We start from the raw sequence: 18,643 nt of genomic DNA, 5'->3' as shown, positions 1-18,643 counted from the left end.
CTCTGTTGCTGGGAGGGTTTGGAGGCAGGAGGAGACGGGGACGACAGAGAATGAGATGGCTGGATGGCATCACCGACTCGATGGACATGAGTTTGAGTGAACTCCGGGAGTTGGTGATGGACAGGGAGGCCTGGTGTGATGTGATTCGTAGGGTCGCAAAGAGTCGGACATGACTGAGCGACTGAGCTGAACTGAAGACATTTAAAAGAGCAAAAAAATTAATTTTGAATTGATAATGAAAAACAGAATGGAGAGGTGAAAAGAATAACACATCAAATGCAAATATCAAGTTATTTCACAAAGGAACTTAAATTCAGAATTTGTATTTTTGAGTGTTCAGACGAATAGCAAAATTACAAACACGTGTCTTCAGAACTAAATAAATATTGTATACACCAGAAATAAAAAGATTAAAGTTATTTTTTTTAATTTACAGATAGATTTAATAATGATGAAAAACACACTTTATCACACATTTAAAGCACCTGGTGTTATAGGTTTGGTTTTTATAGGAAATTGAAAAATAGAAAGTTGTAACATCCTGTTTTATAAATAAGAAAACAAGAGCTAATAAAAATGAAATAACACTACCTCTGATTGGATCATTCCCACAGATGAAATATTAAGATATGGAAGCAAGAGACAACATATCCAAAGTGATGGAATTTGTACTTCTGACGTTTTCTGACCTTCCAAACCTTTAAGGGTTATTCTTTGGGGTGTTCTCCATCATTTACATCATTATCTTAACTGGAAATATTCTCATATTAATACCAACTAGACTAACTAGGCTTGATCCATGGAGAAGGCAATGGCAACCCACTCCAGTACTCTTGCCTGGAAAACCCCATGGACGGAGGAGCCTGGTAGGCTGCAGGCCATGGGGTCGCCGAGAGTCGGACACTACTGAGCGACTTCACTTTCACTTTTCACTTTCGTTCATTGGAGAGGGAAATGGCAACCCACTCCAGTGTTCTTGCCTGAAGAATCCCAGGGACGGGGGAGCCTGGTGGGCTTCTATCTATGGGGTCGCAGAGTCGGACACGACTGAAGTGACTTAGCAGCAGCAGCAGCAGGCTTGACCTAGCACTGCACAAACCCATGTATTTTTTCTTGGCAAACTTTTCCTGCTTGGAAATCTGTTATGTGTTTGTCACTCTCCCTAGGACTCTGGAACCTTTGGACTAAGGGCAGAAGCATTTCTGTGCTGGACTGTGCTGCCCAAATGTATTTCTTTCTACTCCTTAGAGACACTGAATGCCTCCTCCTGGCGGTGATGGCTTGTGACCGCTGCGTGGCCATCTGTCACCCTCTGCACTATCCCCTGGTCATGACCCCAAAGGTGTGCCTCCAGCTGGCTGTGGGCTCCTGGGTCAGTGGAATCCCAGTGTAGACAGGGCAAACGTGCCGGATCTTCTCTCTGCATCTCTGTCATTCGAAGAAGATTCACCTCTTCTTCTGTGACATTTCCCCCATTCTGACGCTGGCCTGCGGGGACACTTTTGCACACGAGCTCTCAGTCTATGCAGGAGCTCTGTTGTTTGTTACTGTACGTTTTATGCTGATCCTTGCCTCTTGCAGCAAAATCATTTCCACCATTCTGAGGTTTCCAACAGCCAGAGGAAGAGCCAAAGCCTTCTCCACATGCTCTTCTCACCTGTTGGTTGTGCTTTTATTCTTTGGATCTGCTGCTATTACCTAATTAAGGCCCAAATCCAGACATTCTGCAGGAACTGACAGACACCTCTCTCTGTTCTACACCATGGTGACTCCAATGTTCAATCAAGGATGTGATTGCAGCATTGAGAAAATTATTACTGAAAAAGAGTAATGTGATGAGTTTATTTTAAAATGCTTTAAATGCTGGCCACAGGGTTATCAGAGAAATTTTTAAAGATGTCTACATTTCCCAGTTTAGAAGTTAACCACTTCTTTTTATACTATATTTTTCAGTTCAGTTCAGTTGCTCAGTCATGTCTGACTCTTTGCAACCCCATGGACCTCAGCACGCCAGGACTCCCTGTCCATCACCAATTCCTGGAGTTTGCTCAAACTCATGTCCATTGAGTCCATGATGCCATCCAGCCATCTCCTCTGTCATCCCCTTCTCCTCCAGCCTTCAGTCTCCTCCCTCCCCGCCCTGCCCATCCCTCCGGGTCATCACCTGAGGCTGGGCTCCCTGTGCTGCACAGCAGCTTCCCACCAGCCAGCCATCTCACGCCTTATTGTGTATGTATGCTGATGCTGCTTCCTCCATTCATCTCATACTCTCTCTCCCCCCATGTAAGTCCATTCCCTTCATCTGTGTGTCCATTCCTTTCCTACAAATAGGTTCATCAGTATCATTTTTTTAGATTCCATATATATGTATTACTTAGTAAAGAAATTTTTACAAAATTGTGCATCACTGCTCTCCCAGGAGTTCGATCACTGGTTTTTAATCTTCTCTTTACCAGATGTAGAGCAAGTCATTTAGCTACTATTTTTTCCTTTCATTCTTCTAAAGAACAAAATTAAAATGAGTATGAAGCTTATTTAAAAGCACGTGGCTAGCCATACCATCCCACCAGAAGTGTTGCTGTGTGAAATGAATAAACGTGTTTTTTCACACAGGCCTGAATATGATTTTAAAGAAGAAAATACACATTCATGTTTCACAGTGTTTGGTGGTGGTAGATAGTACCTTTTTAGTAGCTTTTCAGCTGTTGCAGAAGCTCTTTTGTGGTAGGAAATGTTTCTCAGAAGTGCAGGTTTTGGCATTTTAATATGTGTGTTATGACTGAGCACTTCAGTGTTTAAACAGTGCTTTCCTCTGCTGTGTATGTATTCAACACAACTTCATCTGCTATATGAACTTCTGTGAATAGAATCAACTGTAACTACAGACATATCTCATTAGTACTTTGCAAGAATTTAATATACTCATGGTATCAATGTGAGAGCAGTTAAAGAGGTTTTATTGTAAAGAAAAAAAAATTGCATGCTTCTGTAGGTGTGGATTTCATAATTAAAAATCCTATAGCTAGATATTTGACAGCATTTTTGCACAAATATCTACTATTTAAAAAAAAAAGTTTCATTTTGTCATCCAGTTTGTTGCTACTCCTATATGATTTTAACATTAAAAAACGTTGTTGAACATGCAGGCTTTGCAGATTTTATTTACAATTTGGCTTACAAAGAATATGACCGCATTATCATTATTTGAAATCATGATAAAACCAAAGCCTGGAGAACTATTTACACAGCTTATGATTCAGTTCAATTCAGTTCAGTCGCTCAGTTGTGTCCAACTCTTTGTGACCCCATGGACTGCAGCACGCCAGACTCCTCTGTCCATCACCAACCTCCAGAGCTTATTCAAACTCAGGTCCATCAAGTCAGTGATGCCATCCAACCATCTCATCCTCTATCATCCTCGTCTCCTCCTGCCTTAAATCTTTCCCAGCATCAGGGTCTTTTCAAATGAATCAGCTCTTAGCATCAGGTGGCCAAAGTATTGGAGTTTCACCTTCAGCATCAGTTCTTCCAATGAATATTCAGGACTGATTTCCTTTGGGATTCACTGGTTGGATCTCCTTGCAGTCCAAGGGACTCTCAAGAGTCTTCTCCAACACCACAGGTCAAAAGCATCAATTCTTTGAGGTTCAGCTTTCTTTATAGTCCAACTCTCACATCCATACATGACCACTGGAAAAACCATAGCCTTGACTAGAAGGAACTTTGTTGGCAAAGTAATGTCTCTGCTTTTTAATATGGTGTCTAGGTTGGTCGTAGCTTTTCATCCAAGGAGCAAGCATCTTTTAATTTCATGGCTTCAGTCACCATCTGCAGTGATTTTGGAGACCCTCAAAATAAAGTCTGTCACTGTTTCTATTGTTTCCCCATCTATTTGCCATGAAGTGATGGGATTGGATGCCATGATCTTAGTTTTCTGAATGTTAAGCTTTAAGCCAACTTTTTCACTCTCCTCTTTCACTTTCATCAAGAGGCCCTTCAGTTTTTCTTTGCTTTCTGCCATAAGAGTGGTGTCATCTGAGTATCTGAAGTTATTGATATTTCTCTCAGCAATCTTGATTCCAGCTTGTGCTTCATCCAGCCCAGCATTTCTCACGATGTACTCCGCATATAAATTAAATAAGCATGGTAACAATATATAGGCTTGACATGCCCCTTTCCCAATTTGGAACCAGTCTGTTGTTCCATGCCCAGGTCTAACTGTTGCTTTTTGTCCTGGGTAAATTTCTCGGGAGGCAGGTCAGGTTGTCTGGTATTCCCATCTCTTTAAGAATGTTCCACAGTGTGTTTTGATCTACACAGTCAAAGGCTTTGGTGTAGTCAATAAAGCAGAAGTTGATTTTTTCTGGAACTCTCTTGCTTTTTCAATAATCCAACTTTTACCAATTTTATCTCTGGTTCCTCTGCCTTTTCTAAATCCAGTTTTGAACATCTGGAAGCTTATGGCTCATGTACTCCTGAAGCCTGGCTTGGAGAATGTTGACGATTACTTTGCTAGCATGTTAGATGAGTGCAATTGTACGGTAATTTGAACAATCTTTGGCATTGCCTTTCTTTGGGATCGGAATGAAAACTGAACTTTTTCAGTCCTGTGGCCACTGATGAGTTTTCCAAATTTGCTGGCGTATTGAGTGCAGTACTTTCACAGCATCATCTTTTAGCATTTGAAATAGCTCAATTGGAATTCCATCACCTCCACTAGCTTTGTTCATAGTGATGCTTCCTAAGGCCCATTTGACTTCGCATTCCAGGATGTCTGGTTCTAGGTGAGTGATCACACCATCGTGGTTATCTGGGTCATGAAGATCTTTTTGTTTAGTTCTTCTGTGTATTCTCGCCACCTTTACTTGATATGCTATGCTTCTAATGAACAATACCTATATTGTTACTGACCTATAGTTATGTTTCAATCTATCTTTCCTTTGAATGTTCAACCAAATATGATAATAAGTTCCTATGACTAAAATTTTATCATTAAGATTAAATAGTTAAATATTTATAAATAGCCTTTCAGGAAGAATGGGTTGTTCTCTAGTCTGGAAAGAATCACTTTCTGGTATTTGAAATATACAACAATTTAAACAATATTGTGCATGTATCATTCAAACAACAGTGACATACAGACATGTTTTGTTTTAACATTAAATTTTACTGTCATCCTCTGTGTGTCCCTGTCTGCAAACTGTATCAATTAGGTGTATGAGAGTATCTGTGACAAAACAGTGACTCAGGAACGACAAAGACCTCCTGCCAGCATCTAACTGAGATTATTTCTCAACCCATAGGCTGACCATGGCAGTCTAGTTGTCAAAGGTAATTGATTGTTAAATGAGGATAAAAGGTTCAGGGGAATGGCCATGTATAATACCACAGAGATGTTTTCATTAATTGATAGCATTTAAAAACATATTCTATAATATTTTAAATTTGCATGCAAATTAAAATGCACTTTTCTGTTGTAAACTTTTTGAGAAGTCTGACAAATCCAGAGTTATGTTACCAAAAACATGGTCAAAATACATAACATCTTGATAAATCTCCAAATTCTCATTTTTTATTTCTCTAGTTAATACCCCACCAATTTACTACCAGCATGGGGTCACAGAGAGTCGGACACGACTGAGCGACGGAACTGAACTGAATTGAACTGACCAGTCCTCTCTCCATATGCCTTTTTGAAAATATCATATAAATGGAATCATAAAGCCTTTTAAGTCTGAATTTTCACTTAGCATAGAGCATTTAGCATATTGCTGCCTGCATCAATATAGTTTGTTTATTTATATTTCTCTGTAGTGTCTCACACTATGTAATATACCAGAGTTTGTTTACTCATTCCTTGGGTGAAGAACACGTGGCCGTTTCCAGAACTTCACTCTTATAGCTGCCCTGAATGTTTGGTAATAGATTTTTGTGTAAATACAAGTTTTCATTTCTCTATAAAGTGGGACTTCTGGATAAATGTATTTTGTAAGTGTGCAATTAACTTTATAATAAACCACCAGCCTTCAGAGAAGCTGTCTCAATTTTCCATTCCTACGAGAAATGCACAGAAGTTCACTTGTTCTAAATCATCACCAGCATTAAATATTATTTGTGCATTGTTTTTTGTTGTTGTTTTGTTTTTATTAGATTTTTTTCAACTATAATGTGTCTAGTGATACTTCATTTTTTAATTTTGATTTTCCTAATCAAACTCAGTAATTTCACACTGAGTTTTTCATGGTGTAATTTGTCATCTCTATATCTTCTTTGATGAATTATCTGTTCAAATTGTTTTCTAACATTTTACTTGTGCTGTTGATTTCTTTATTACGGAGTTTTAAGATTTTTATATATTTATATGTAAATATAAAAAGTATATATGCAGTGTATATGTATTCATATATGTTTATATTCACTGACAAGCTTCCTTGAAAGCTCAGTGGTAAAAAATCCACCTGCCAAGCAGGATATAAGGGTTCAATCCTTGGGTGGGGAAGATCCCCTGGAGAAGGAAATGGCCATCCACTCCAGTATTCTTGCCTGGGAAATCCCATGGACAGAGGAGCCTGGTGGGCTATAGTCCATGAGGTTGCAAATGAGGTTGCAAAAGAGTCAGACATGACTTAGGGACTAAACAACAACAACAATATTCATTAACAGATTACAAAATGAAAGAAAGCCATTATCCAAATATTTTACTGGCAGGAATTAAGCTGATAGAACTGCTCAGCTGCACATGTATGCTATGTTTCATGAAAAGAGACTTGTAACATGGAGTCTGACTCCATATTTGATGTTTGACTGTGGACAGCTTTTAAAGCACACAGTTAAAACAGTTGAAATGGCCCAGTGTAAAATAAAATGGGATCCTCTAAGACTTAAACTCATTATACAAGAACCATTTGAAAGAGAAGGGGAATTGTTTTTTTTTTTAAGTAATTGGGGCCAAAAAGCTCCTTCCTCTTCTCGCCTTCCCCTTCCTTCTGTATCTGCACCAGCCTCTGCAGCCCGACCCTGGGGAGCAGACTCTCCGGGCAACTTGTGGTGTCAAGGCCTCGGCGAGCCTGCGCAGACCTGTCCGCCCTCAGGCTCCCTGCACACCCCCTCCCGGGGGCTGGCCTTGCACAGCCCCAGCTTCAAGCTGGGGATTATCTGGGAGAGAATGGCCATAAGCTGGATCCTCCTATAGTCGGAGATGATGGGGGCCCTAGCAGTCCTGGCCTCCCCAGGAAGGCAGAAGGACCATTGCTTTGCCTCTGCTCAGGCAGTCTGGGCTCAGAGTATAGGCTGGTCCAGAGGCCGTCTTCCCAGTCCAAGGGAACAATCTGCAGGGAATAGGGACGAAGGACTCATCCTCCCACCCACCCATCCACCCACCCGGCAGCGAGGAGCCGCACGATGCCCTGGGGCCCTTGGTTTGTGTCCCTGCTTTGTCTTCCACCTTCATCCATCCCCTTTCTCCAGATCAAGTTGATTCAGGAAGGGGGGGGGCGGGGATTACCTCCAAACATTTCTCCATTTTACAACCCAGTTAGGCCGGTCCATAAAATGAAAATAATGAATGACACCATATGATCACAACCTTAATGTCATAGCCCCAGTTATGAAGGCTCCATAGGCAATAACAATGAAATTACCAACTTCATTCCATTAGCAAGTATCAAATGTTTTGCAGCCATAGATTTAGCTAATATACTCTGTTCGGTGCCTATTTTGACTGCCTCTCAGAGGAAGTTTGCTTTCACCTCTAAAGGGACACAAGATATTCTAATTGACAACTCATAGGGTATCTCAGTAGCTCGGCCATCTCATACAATTTTTTCAAGATATTAACTGCATTCAACTCTTTCTGGAAACATGGATATGACATTGTGTATAAATGGATTCAGGCTTCTCTAGTGACTCGGCAGTAAAGAGTCTGCCTGCTGAGCTGCAGGAGATGCCGGTTCAGTCCCTGGGTCAGGAAGATCCCCTGGGAGAGAGTATAGCAATCCACTCCAATGTTCTTTCCTACAGAGTCCCATAGACAGAGGAATCCGGTGAGCTGCAGTCCAGAAGGTCACAAAGAGTCAGACAGGACTGAAGCAACTTAGGACTCATGCACATAAAGGGATTAATTTGACAGATTCATTTAGGACCATGGGAGAAGGTCATCTGGGGAAGGTGACATCTGGTTGACTGGCAAACTGGACCTGGGTGCTCCTCAACCTCTCCTTTGTCTTTAGAATGTACATTCTGTCCAGCATTCCTACAGTGAGAGATATTGTCAAAGTCACAAGAGGTCTTGAGAGAGCAACTTGCTGTTGAGACCACCTGGACAGTGTACATGCTTGAAGTTTGTTAAGACCTCTATATAAATATTTGAATTTCTGACTGGTGGGTATTGAGATCCACTTGTCTCACAGCTTCCCATGAAAAGCCCTATATGTGAGACTATAAGCCATAGTTTGATGCTGATTCTAGAAAGAGTTCAACTTTAATTCAATTGTATTTTACTGACCTGCTGCAAAATTAATTCAACCTATTGGAGTACAAGAGCTTCCCCAGTGGTTCAGTGATAAAGAATTTACCTACAGTACAGGAGACCCAGATTTGATCACTGGGCCAGGAAGATCCCCTGGAGGAGGAAATGGCAACCCATTCCAGTATTCTTGCCTAGAGAATTCTATGGAAAGAGGAGCCTGGTGGGTTACAGTCCATGGGGTTGCAAAGAGTCAGACATGACTTAGAGACTAAACAACAAGAATATTTGGGTATTGACACCAAGGATGAGAAGAATCAGGACTTTTTGTTTGATGATGGCTTACTAGAACCTGAGAGTCACAGTTTCCTGCACAGAGAGGAGTGTTATCAATTTACCAAGTAGTGGGAGAATTTCTTAAAAGAAAATTTAAATTTCTGAAAGAAAATATATATACACAGTGAGAAACAGAGTACTAACATACTTGGAAATCTCAACTACACAAAAATCTCTATGAACACTGAGAGTTTATTTTTCAGGACTGACTTAGAGGCATACTAGCTAGTTTAGATAGTTGTCTCTGGTGCCATCTATTGTCTGAAAGATGGAAGAATTCTAGGTTCTATGCTACATGGAAAACACTTTTTTAAGCTCATTCCTCTCAAGCAGTGCCAATGTGAAAGAGTATTAGCTAGGAAAGTCTGTTTTCTTAAGGCTGGTTCATGGAGAGCATTTAAATATTTGAGTGAAAGTAGCATATATTTCCGGAGAAGGCACTGGCAAGCCACTCCAGTACTCTTGCCTAGAAAATCCAATGGATGGAGGAGCCTGGTAGGCTGTAGTCCGTGGGGTCGCTAAGGGTCAGACACGACTGAGCGAGTTCACTTCCACTTTTCACTTTCACACATTGGAGAAGGAAATGGCAACCAACTCCAGTGGTCTTGCCTGGAGAATCCCAGGGACGGGGAGCCTGGTGGGCTTCTATCTATGGGGTCGCAGAGTCGGACACGACTGAAGTGAATTAGCAGCAGCCGCATATATTTCAAGTTGACTCACTGGAAAAGACTCTGATGCTGGCAGGCATTGGGGGCAGAAGGAGAAGGGGACGACAGAGGATGAGATGGCTGGATGGTGTCATCGACTCGATGGACATGAGTTTGAGTGAACTCCGGGTGTTGGTGATGGACAGGGAGTCCTGGTGTGCTGTGATTCATGGGGTCACAAAAAGTCGGACACGACTGACTGACTGAACTGAACTGAACTGAGCATATATTTTCCTAATGACCTCCTTTACCATATTAGTTGCAAGTTCCAAACCAAAGATCCTTAATTCAAACCCTTTTGACCTTGTCATTTTTCATCCAATTCTTTGCTTTTAAAAATTCAATGCATCAATAAATCCATTCAATAAGTTGCTAATTTATATGCATTTTTCAATTCTAACTTATTTTCTAAGGTTTCCAATCATTTGCTGAATGTCTCCCAACTTTTGTCATTTTCATTGTTTTTGGACAATTTTCTTTAGGATGTTTTTAGAATTATTTTAAAATTCTTGCTGGCCAACTCCAATTTTGGTTCAATGTGTGTTTGCTTTTGGCACTTTCCCTCTTGTATGGGCATGAAATCTTTCCTGTTATCATGCTTAGTAATTTGTTTATTACATGCCATACAGACTACAAGTATGTTCTACAGGATTTCTCAAATCAATCAATGAAGCTTCAATTATTTTTCTGATGCTATTAAGAGCGATAAACTTCATTCAATAGAAAACTGATTCTTTAGGTTTTGGCAACATGTACTGTAACTGGAAAAGGTCAGTCTTCATTCCAATCCCAAAGAAAGGCAATGCCAAAGAATGCTCAAACTACCACACAATTGCACTCATCTCACACGCTAGTAAAGTCATGCTCAAAATTCTCCAAGCCAGGCTTCAGCAATATGTGAACCGTGAAATTCCAGATGTTCAAGCAGGTTTTAGAAAAGGCAGAGGCACCAGAGATCAAATTGGCAACATCCACTGGATCATGGAGAAATCAAGACAGTTCCAGAAAAACATTTCTGCTTCATTGACTATGATAAAGCCTTTAACTGTGTGGATCACACCGAACTGTGGAAAATTCTGAAAGAGATGGGAATCCCAGACCACCTGACCTGCCTCTTGAGAAACCTGTATGCAGGTCAGGAAGCAACAGTTAGAACTGGACACGGAACAACAGACTGGTTCCAAATAGGAAAAGGAGAACGTTAAGGTTGTATACTGTCACCCTGCTTATTTAACTTATATGAGAGTAAATCATGAGGAATGCTGGGCTGGAAGAAGCACAAGCTGGAATCAAGATTGCTGGGAGAAATATCAATAACCTCAGATATACAGATGACACCACCCTTATGGCAGAAAGTGAAGAGGAACACAAAAGCCTCTTGATGAAAGTGAAAGAGGAGAATGAAAATGTTGGTTTGAAGCTCAACATTCGGAAAACAAAAATCATGGCATCTGGTCCCATCACTTCATGGGAAATAGATGGGGAAACAGTGGAAACAGTGACAGACTTTACTTTTTTGGGCTCCAAAATCACTGAGGATGCTGACTGCAGCCATGAAATTAAAAGACACTTACTCCTTGGAAGGAAAGTTATGACCAGCCTAGATAGTATATTAAAAAGCAGAGACATTACTTTGCCAACAAAGGTCCGTCTATTCAAGGGTATGGTTTTTCCAGTGGTCATGTATGGATGTGAGAGTTGGACTGTGAAGAAAGCTGATCGCCGAAGAATTGATGCTTTTGAACTGTGGTGTTGGAGAAGGGTCTTGAGAGTCCCTTGTACTGCAAGGAGATCCAACCAGTCCATTCTAAAGGAGATCAGTCCTGGGTGTTCATTGGAAGGACTGAGGCTAAAGCTGAAACTCCAATACTTTGGCCACCTCATGCGATGAATTGACTTACTGGAAAAGACTCTGATGCTGGGAGGGATTAGGGATGGGAAGAGACGAGGATGACAGAGAATGAGATGGCTGGATGGCATCATAAACTCGATGGACATGTGTTTGAGTGAACTCTGGTAGTTGGTTATGGACAGGGAGGCCTAGCCTGCTGCGATTCATGGGGTCGCAAAAAGTCATACACGACTGAGCGACTGAACTGAACTGAACTGAACTGAAGTAATCCTTCAAGGTTACAATAAGAAGTCTTATATTTAAAAATCATGTTCAAATTCTCCTTGCTTCCAGAAAATTTCTGAAATTACAGAAACAAAAATTGACAAAATTCTTAGCCTCAACAGCCTGAATTATACTAGGATAAAAATTAAACGCAGCTATTTGTGTTTGCTCACATATATAATTAGTGAGGAGGCTATATAGAGTGATTTTTAAAGATGAGAATTTAATACTCATTTTTTGCCCACTTTACTCAGTCATCTAATATTTATGCTGTGCTTAAAGAAGCCAAGAATGATAAAGAATGCCAAAGAGAAAAGCAGTTAATTACTTTAATCTCCTTGATTTAGTATCTTGACAGGATTTAAGGACTTGACTTAAACTTGTCCCTGTCTAAAACATGCTCTCAGCTGATGTTTATTAACATTTGCTTTCATTTCACTAGTATCATTTTTGTTTTTAATTTTTATATAGCTGAAGTACATTTCATTGCATCACTGATCACAGCCAAGAGTACAACACACTACTATCTATTAAATACTGGACAGAAGGAGTACATTGTTCTAGAGTTATAATTGCAAGATGTACTCAAGTTATCACACTTTTAATAACAGATATTTTTTCCTCTTATCATCATTTCATTTATTGCTTCATTATTCATTTATCCTCTGTATTAGCTATAGTACTGTACTTGAAAATTAAAAAAGTAAGAAATATGAGATGTTATCTGCACATATCTGTCCAGTGGAAGAACTAGCTATTAATCAAACAAATAAAATAAAACTATCAACCATGAGATAAAGCTACTAAATTTTGAAATATGTTTCTCAGAATTTATATTTGGAAGATTTGGTCTGGGACTCTTGACTTGATAGCTTGTTTGTTTGTTGAAATAATAAAATAACCTTATAATTATATCTAATTTTTTGCTGTATCAACATAGCATCTTAGGATGTTAGAATTCTCCTAAGAAGAAAACAGCACAGAATATGGACTTTTTAGATGGAAGCTATTCCTTGGTGACTGAGTTTATTCTGTTAGGGTTTCCAGCTCGCCCTGAACTGCAAATTGTCCTGTTCTCCTGTTTCTGACTTTGTACTCTATGATTTTAATGGGGAACATTGGATTGATGATGCTAATCAAGGTTGATCCGCACCTTCAAACACCCATGTATTTTTTCCTTAGTAACCTCTCCTTTGTAGACCTTTGCTATTCAGTCATCGTTCCCAAAATGCTTGTCAACTTCCTCTCTCAGAACAAGTCAATTTCCTATCACGGCTGAGCCTTGCAGTTTTATTTCTTCTATACTTTCACAGATCTTGGCTGCCATGGCATATGACCACTATGTTGCCATCTGTAACCCTTTACTGTACATGGGTGTAATGTCTCGGGGCATCTGTATATGGTTGATCGTCTTGTCATACTTTGGAGGAAATATAAGTTCCCTGGGGCACACATCCTTTGTGTTTATTCTGAAATACTGTGATAAAAATGTCATTTTCACAGAGCCAAATACATTTCATAGCCCCCAGATAAAAGAAACATTTAAAAGTTTCAACATTGCTGCAAACTAATAGTTGGAAAACTTTCCAACTATTCAGTTCAGTTTAGTCACTCAGTTGTGCCTGACTCTTTGCAACCCCATGGACTACAGCATGCCAAGCTTCCCTGTCCATCACCAACTCCTGGAGCTTGTTCAAACTCATGTCCATCGAGTTGATGATGCCATTCAACCATCTCATCCTCTGTCGTCTCCTTCTCTTGCCTTCAATCTTTCCCAGCTATGGGGTCTCTTCCAATGAGTCAGTTCTTCGTATCAGGTGACCAAAGTATTGGAGCTTCAGCTTCAGCATCAGTCTTTCCAATGAATATTCTTTTATTATTTACTGGTTTGATCTTCTTACACGCCAAGGGATTCTCAAGAGTCTTCTCCAACATGACAGTTCAAAAGCATCAATTCTTTAGCACTCAGCTTTATTTATGGTTTATATTTCATATCCACACATGACCACTGGAAAAACTATAGCTTTGACTCGATAGACTTTTGTTGCTAAAGTAATGTCTCTGCTTTTTAATATGCTGTCTAGGTTTGTCATACCTTTTCTTCCATGGAGGAAGCGTCTTTTAATTTCATGGCTGCAGTCACCTTCTGCAGTCATTTTGGAGCCCAAGAAAATAAAGTCTGTCACTTCCAATGATTAGGAGCTGGGAGTTAATTCTAGAACAGATTGTATTAAGTTGTCTTAAAAGATATAGTAAGAACTTCAGAGATTGTGTCTGTGTGTGTTCTCATGTGTAGAATATCTCATTAACAAGATTGCATTTATGAAATTACTGGATTAGGGAGGAAGCCAGATTCCTTTGGTTTCTGTGCTATCTCTTATACCCAACTAGCCAACTGCAGTTTGATTAAGTTATTTTTTCGTCTCAATTGTCTGAGAGGAGAGTATAATGAGGAGAGTATAATACCTACATCAATGACTGCTACATGTTTGACTAAATACTGAGAATCATGCCTGAATCATTTTAAACACTTGATAGATCTTAAATACATCTATTTCTTTAATAAATTAAAATACATAAAGTACAACCAGATAGTATGAGACAGGGGTGCTAGGAAAGCAATAATACCAAATCAAATACCTTTTCTTAAGTGCTGTCCAATAGCAAGTCAAGAATCTTCTATACCCAAGCTAATCCAAATTAATTTGAAAACATTTTCCAAGTGACATCTTGTAGACTAAAGGTTAATTGCAAGCAAAGTATTTGTTTTCCTCCCTATCTTTTATTTTTATGTGTGAAAGTACTACTGAAAGTATGGAGCATCCTTCTCTGGTATCAGAAACACAATGAGCTACTAAGCGTATAACCTGTGTCTTCAATGGCCAGTCAACTGACGTGACTTTGGGAAGCACTATAGAGAACATGCACTTGAAGCCTGGACATAAAAGGACATGTATAATTGCAAAATATATTTCTATAACTTATGTTTTTTTCTGTTTATTATCATTTTCATCATTATTATTTATTATATCATTATTTAATTGCCATTTATATATCTGTTGGTGAGGTATCTGTTCAAATCCTGTCCCTATTTTTAATTAGGTTGTGTTTTTATTATTTATAAACATTTTTGTATAGTTTAGCTACAAATTCTTTGTTGCAAAAATGTTTTGCAAATATTTTCTTCGCTTCATCTATAAATCTAACATTGATCTATATTACATAATAATACATAGCATTACATAAAAATATAAAACATTAAAAATGATTTCATAAAATTATAATGGGAATAATTAATAATCAACAACACATTTTCTCCTCCGCTTATATTCTATTCACACTGCTGAAGCTCTCATTTGCTCTATAACCACTGTCTCAGAATGGCACAGGTTAAATAACTGGGCTGTATTCTGTTATTCTTCATACTGACCATGGTCAGACAGTATTGTACCATACAGCATCCTATGGAGAGAGGAGCCTGGTGGGCTACAGTCCAGGGGGGGTCTCAAAACAACAACAACCAAGTATAAACATTAGTTTGAAGGTTCTTGTTGCTTTATTTCAAAAGTAGTTGAGGTTCCATCTTACAAGTAACAACCTATGAAAAACTGAACTTCATATAAACAATATGCCATATTTTTTAGGTCTAAAAAATATACATATCACTCATATTCCAATTTTCACATATTATCCAAGACACACACACATGGAAACATGTGACACACATATATATATATTTTTAATTGGAGGCACATTATTGTATTGGTTTTGCCATACATTGACATGAATCTGCCCCATGACACACATTATAAATGCATGCAAACATAATGGAGATAAGTCTATATATTTCAGAAACAATTGAAAGTGAAAGTCACTCAGTCATGTCTGACTCTTTGTGATCCCATGAACTATAGAGTCCATGGAATTCTCCAGGCTAGAATACTGGAGTGGATAGCTAGTTCCTTCTCCAAGAGATCATTCCCAACCCAGGGATCAAACCCAGGTCTCCCTCATTGCAGGCAGATTCTTTACCAGCTGAGCTACGAGGGAAGGCCACAGCATTTATTATCACTCATCTCACTTCCATTTTATAAAGAAAAAGTCTTTTTTATATTTCACAGGAGTGGGTAGCTGTTCTTTTCTCCATGGGGTCTTCCCAACTCAGGGACTGAACTCAGATCTCCCACATTACAGGTAGATTCTTTACCATATGAGCCACCAGGGAAGTGCAAGAATATTGGAGTGGGTAGCCTACCCATTCTTCAGGGATCTTCCTGGTATAGGAATCGAACCAGGGTCTCCTGTATTGCAGGCTGATTCTTTACCAGCTGAGCTAAGGGTAGCTCAAGAGATAAAAATATATGTGTTAAATAAGTTCGTAGAAATGTTTCCCTTCCATGAGTAAAGAGATTCTTTCTTTGGCACCAGACAATTCCCACAGAAAGGTAATTAATATTATGACAAAACACATCTAGAGAACTGTTCATTAATACTTGTTTAATGTCTCACCAAATACTGAACATAACATAAACCAAAACCAGAAACATAATTATTTTATTATGATCAATCCATGATATGCTCATTATTTCTGGAACTGATACAGATACTCTTAAAACAGTCATGGTTTTGAGAAATATTAAAATTGTTATCTTGGTTTGTATCTGCCGGTGCCAGCCGGCAAAGAGAACAGGTCCGGACTGCAACGACATAGAAGCCTGAGAAAAGAATTAAGGAGTAAAGAATGGGGTCGAGAGGACTGAATGCTCGTGAGGCAAATCAGCGACTTTATTGAAAAGCTCCAGGGTTTTTATACAAAGTGAGACAGGGAACCAGGTACATAAAAATACCAAGTCATTTACCAGGTTAGTTATTGCATCTATAGAAGATTACAAAGGCTTGTTTGCTTTCTAAGACAAGCTTGGCATTTAGACTAATGCTCACGAGATAAGAAAAACTAGTCAGCAGGCCATAAAGATTAGGGGGTACGTTCTTCATCTATTTTAAGAGATAAGGAAAACAAACCTACATAAACCTGGGGGAATAAACAAGAAACCTAGCAAAGGATTATTTGCTCTGTTTTTCTCAAGGAATAACAAATAAGGCCTGGTAAACGTTTTATGACTCTCTTAAGGGGTGGCGGGACAGGGAACAGCACTTACAAGGCATTCCCAGGGCCAAAATTTGGGGCCTTGTTCAGTCCGGCTCCCCGCATGTATCCACATGAATATTCATAGAAAACGCTTAGTCCTGATGCTTACAGCCAGGCATCTCTAACATTAGAGTCTCATCCATATTACTTTGAAGAGGAGAAGACAGGTAAATTAATCAAATGTATTCTCTGAAGTAAAGAAAGGAAGGTTCAGAGACAAGATTGTAGAAAGTAACATGCCTCACAAATTACATTTAGATGTTCAGTTTCTCAACGTTCTACACCAGGTATTTGTTTTTATTGAGCAATAACAGTTATGCCTTTTTCAAGAGTGGGTGCATGAATGTATAATTTTCTGAATATGAAGACAATTGCAGGTAGAATTGTGTTCTATCTTACGATATATTGCAGATGTGCAGAAGTGTTACACATCCCTTTGTCCTTTTCTTGATCATTTTCTGAAAGCTTAGACAAGAACAAAGAAAAATGGATGGAGGGAGTTGCTCCTCCATGACTGGATTCATTTTCTTGGGAATTACTGATAACACCAAGGACAAAGTGACCATATTTACCATGGTTCTAATTGTTTATCTCAGTGGCCACTTGGCAAATCTTGGGATGACATTCCTGATTAAGATGGATCCTCAGCTGCACACACCCGTGTACTTTTGCCTCGGTCACCTCTCCTTCTGTGTCCTCTGCTATTCCACTGCAATTTACCCCAAGATGATCGTGGACCTATTTTCCAAGAACAAAGTAATTCCCTCCTATGGCTGTGATCTGCAATTCTTGGTATTCTGTACCTTTGCAGATTCTGAGTGTCTCCTGCTGGCCGTGATGGCCTATGACCGGTACAAGGCCATCAGCAGCCCCTCGCTGTATGCTGTCAGCATGTCCAGCGGGGTGTGCTCCAAGGCTGGGGTTTAGCTGGTGGGAATGGCAGATGCTCTGATACACACGACATTATCATTCCGCTTATGTTTCTGTGGGTCAATTGTGATTAAACATTTTTTGTGTGATGTTCCTCCTCTCCTATTTCTATCTTGTTCAGATATCAATGAATTAGTGATATTCACCGTTTTTGGCTTCACTGAACTGAGTACCATTTCGGGAGTCCTTGTCTCTTATTGTTATATCATCCTTTCATTCTTGAAGATCCACTCTGCTGAGAGGAAATTCAAAGCTTTTTCCACCTGCACCGTTCACCTAACTGCTGTGGCAATCTTCCAGGGAACTCTGGAATGTATTTCAGCTCTTCATGTATTTCAGGCCAAGTTCTTCCTACTCTCTAGATCAAGACAAAATGTCCTTTTGTCCTTTTTGCATTTTTAAATATCTATATCACATGCATGTGTACACACCCACACACATATATAGTACTTGTTTAATTTAAAAAGTATATGACATAACACATGAAAAACATAAATTTCTCAGATTCCTAAATAAAGTAGTATTTAGATTAAACCTCAATCCTAAAATATATTACAGTTCCCCTCACAAGTCTGCTTAGTGTGTCTCCAGAATTTAAATGTGCCACTGTTTTTAAAAACCTTTGGACTTTTCTAATTAAGTTAATTTTCGTTTCACTTTTTCATTCAAATGTTATTTCAATTTCCCTAAGACTTATTGTGCATTTACTGAGCATTTTCAACACTTATTTCCTTTATATGTTATAGTACATCTTGTAGATTCTGTACTAAAAGTTGTTAGTGTTAATATTAAACATTAAGGAAACAAAGTCAAGTAATTCATAATAAGACTTAAAATCATCATGAAATAAAAATTGAGGGCTGTAAATCCAAAAGCAAAATGTCTAGAACTATTGCAAAAGATATATATATACACACACACACATATATATGTATGTGCAT

General features: G+C 39.1%; 1 pseudogene; it reads left to right on the top strand.

The window, feature by feature from the left end:
• Positions 1 to 614: 614 nt before the first annotated feature.
• Positions 615 to 17,699, top strand: LOC148775530 (olfactory receptor 10AG1-like; annotated as a pseudogene).
• The last annotated feature ends 944 nt before the right edge of the window (positions 17,700 to 18,643 follow it).

Source organism: Moschus berezovskii, chromosome 14 (genome assembly GCF_049115385.1).
Source record: "Moschus berezovskii isolate FMDL1 chromosome 14, NW_MosBer_1.0, whole genome shotgun sequence".
Lineage (NCBI taxonomy): Eukaryota > Metazoa > Chordata > Mammalia > Artiodactyla > Moschidae > Moschus > Moschus berezovskii.
The sequence above is the reverse complement of the archived record's forward strand: the minus strand, read 5'-3'. Positions and strand labels throughout refer to the sequence as shown.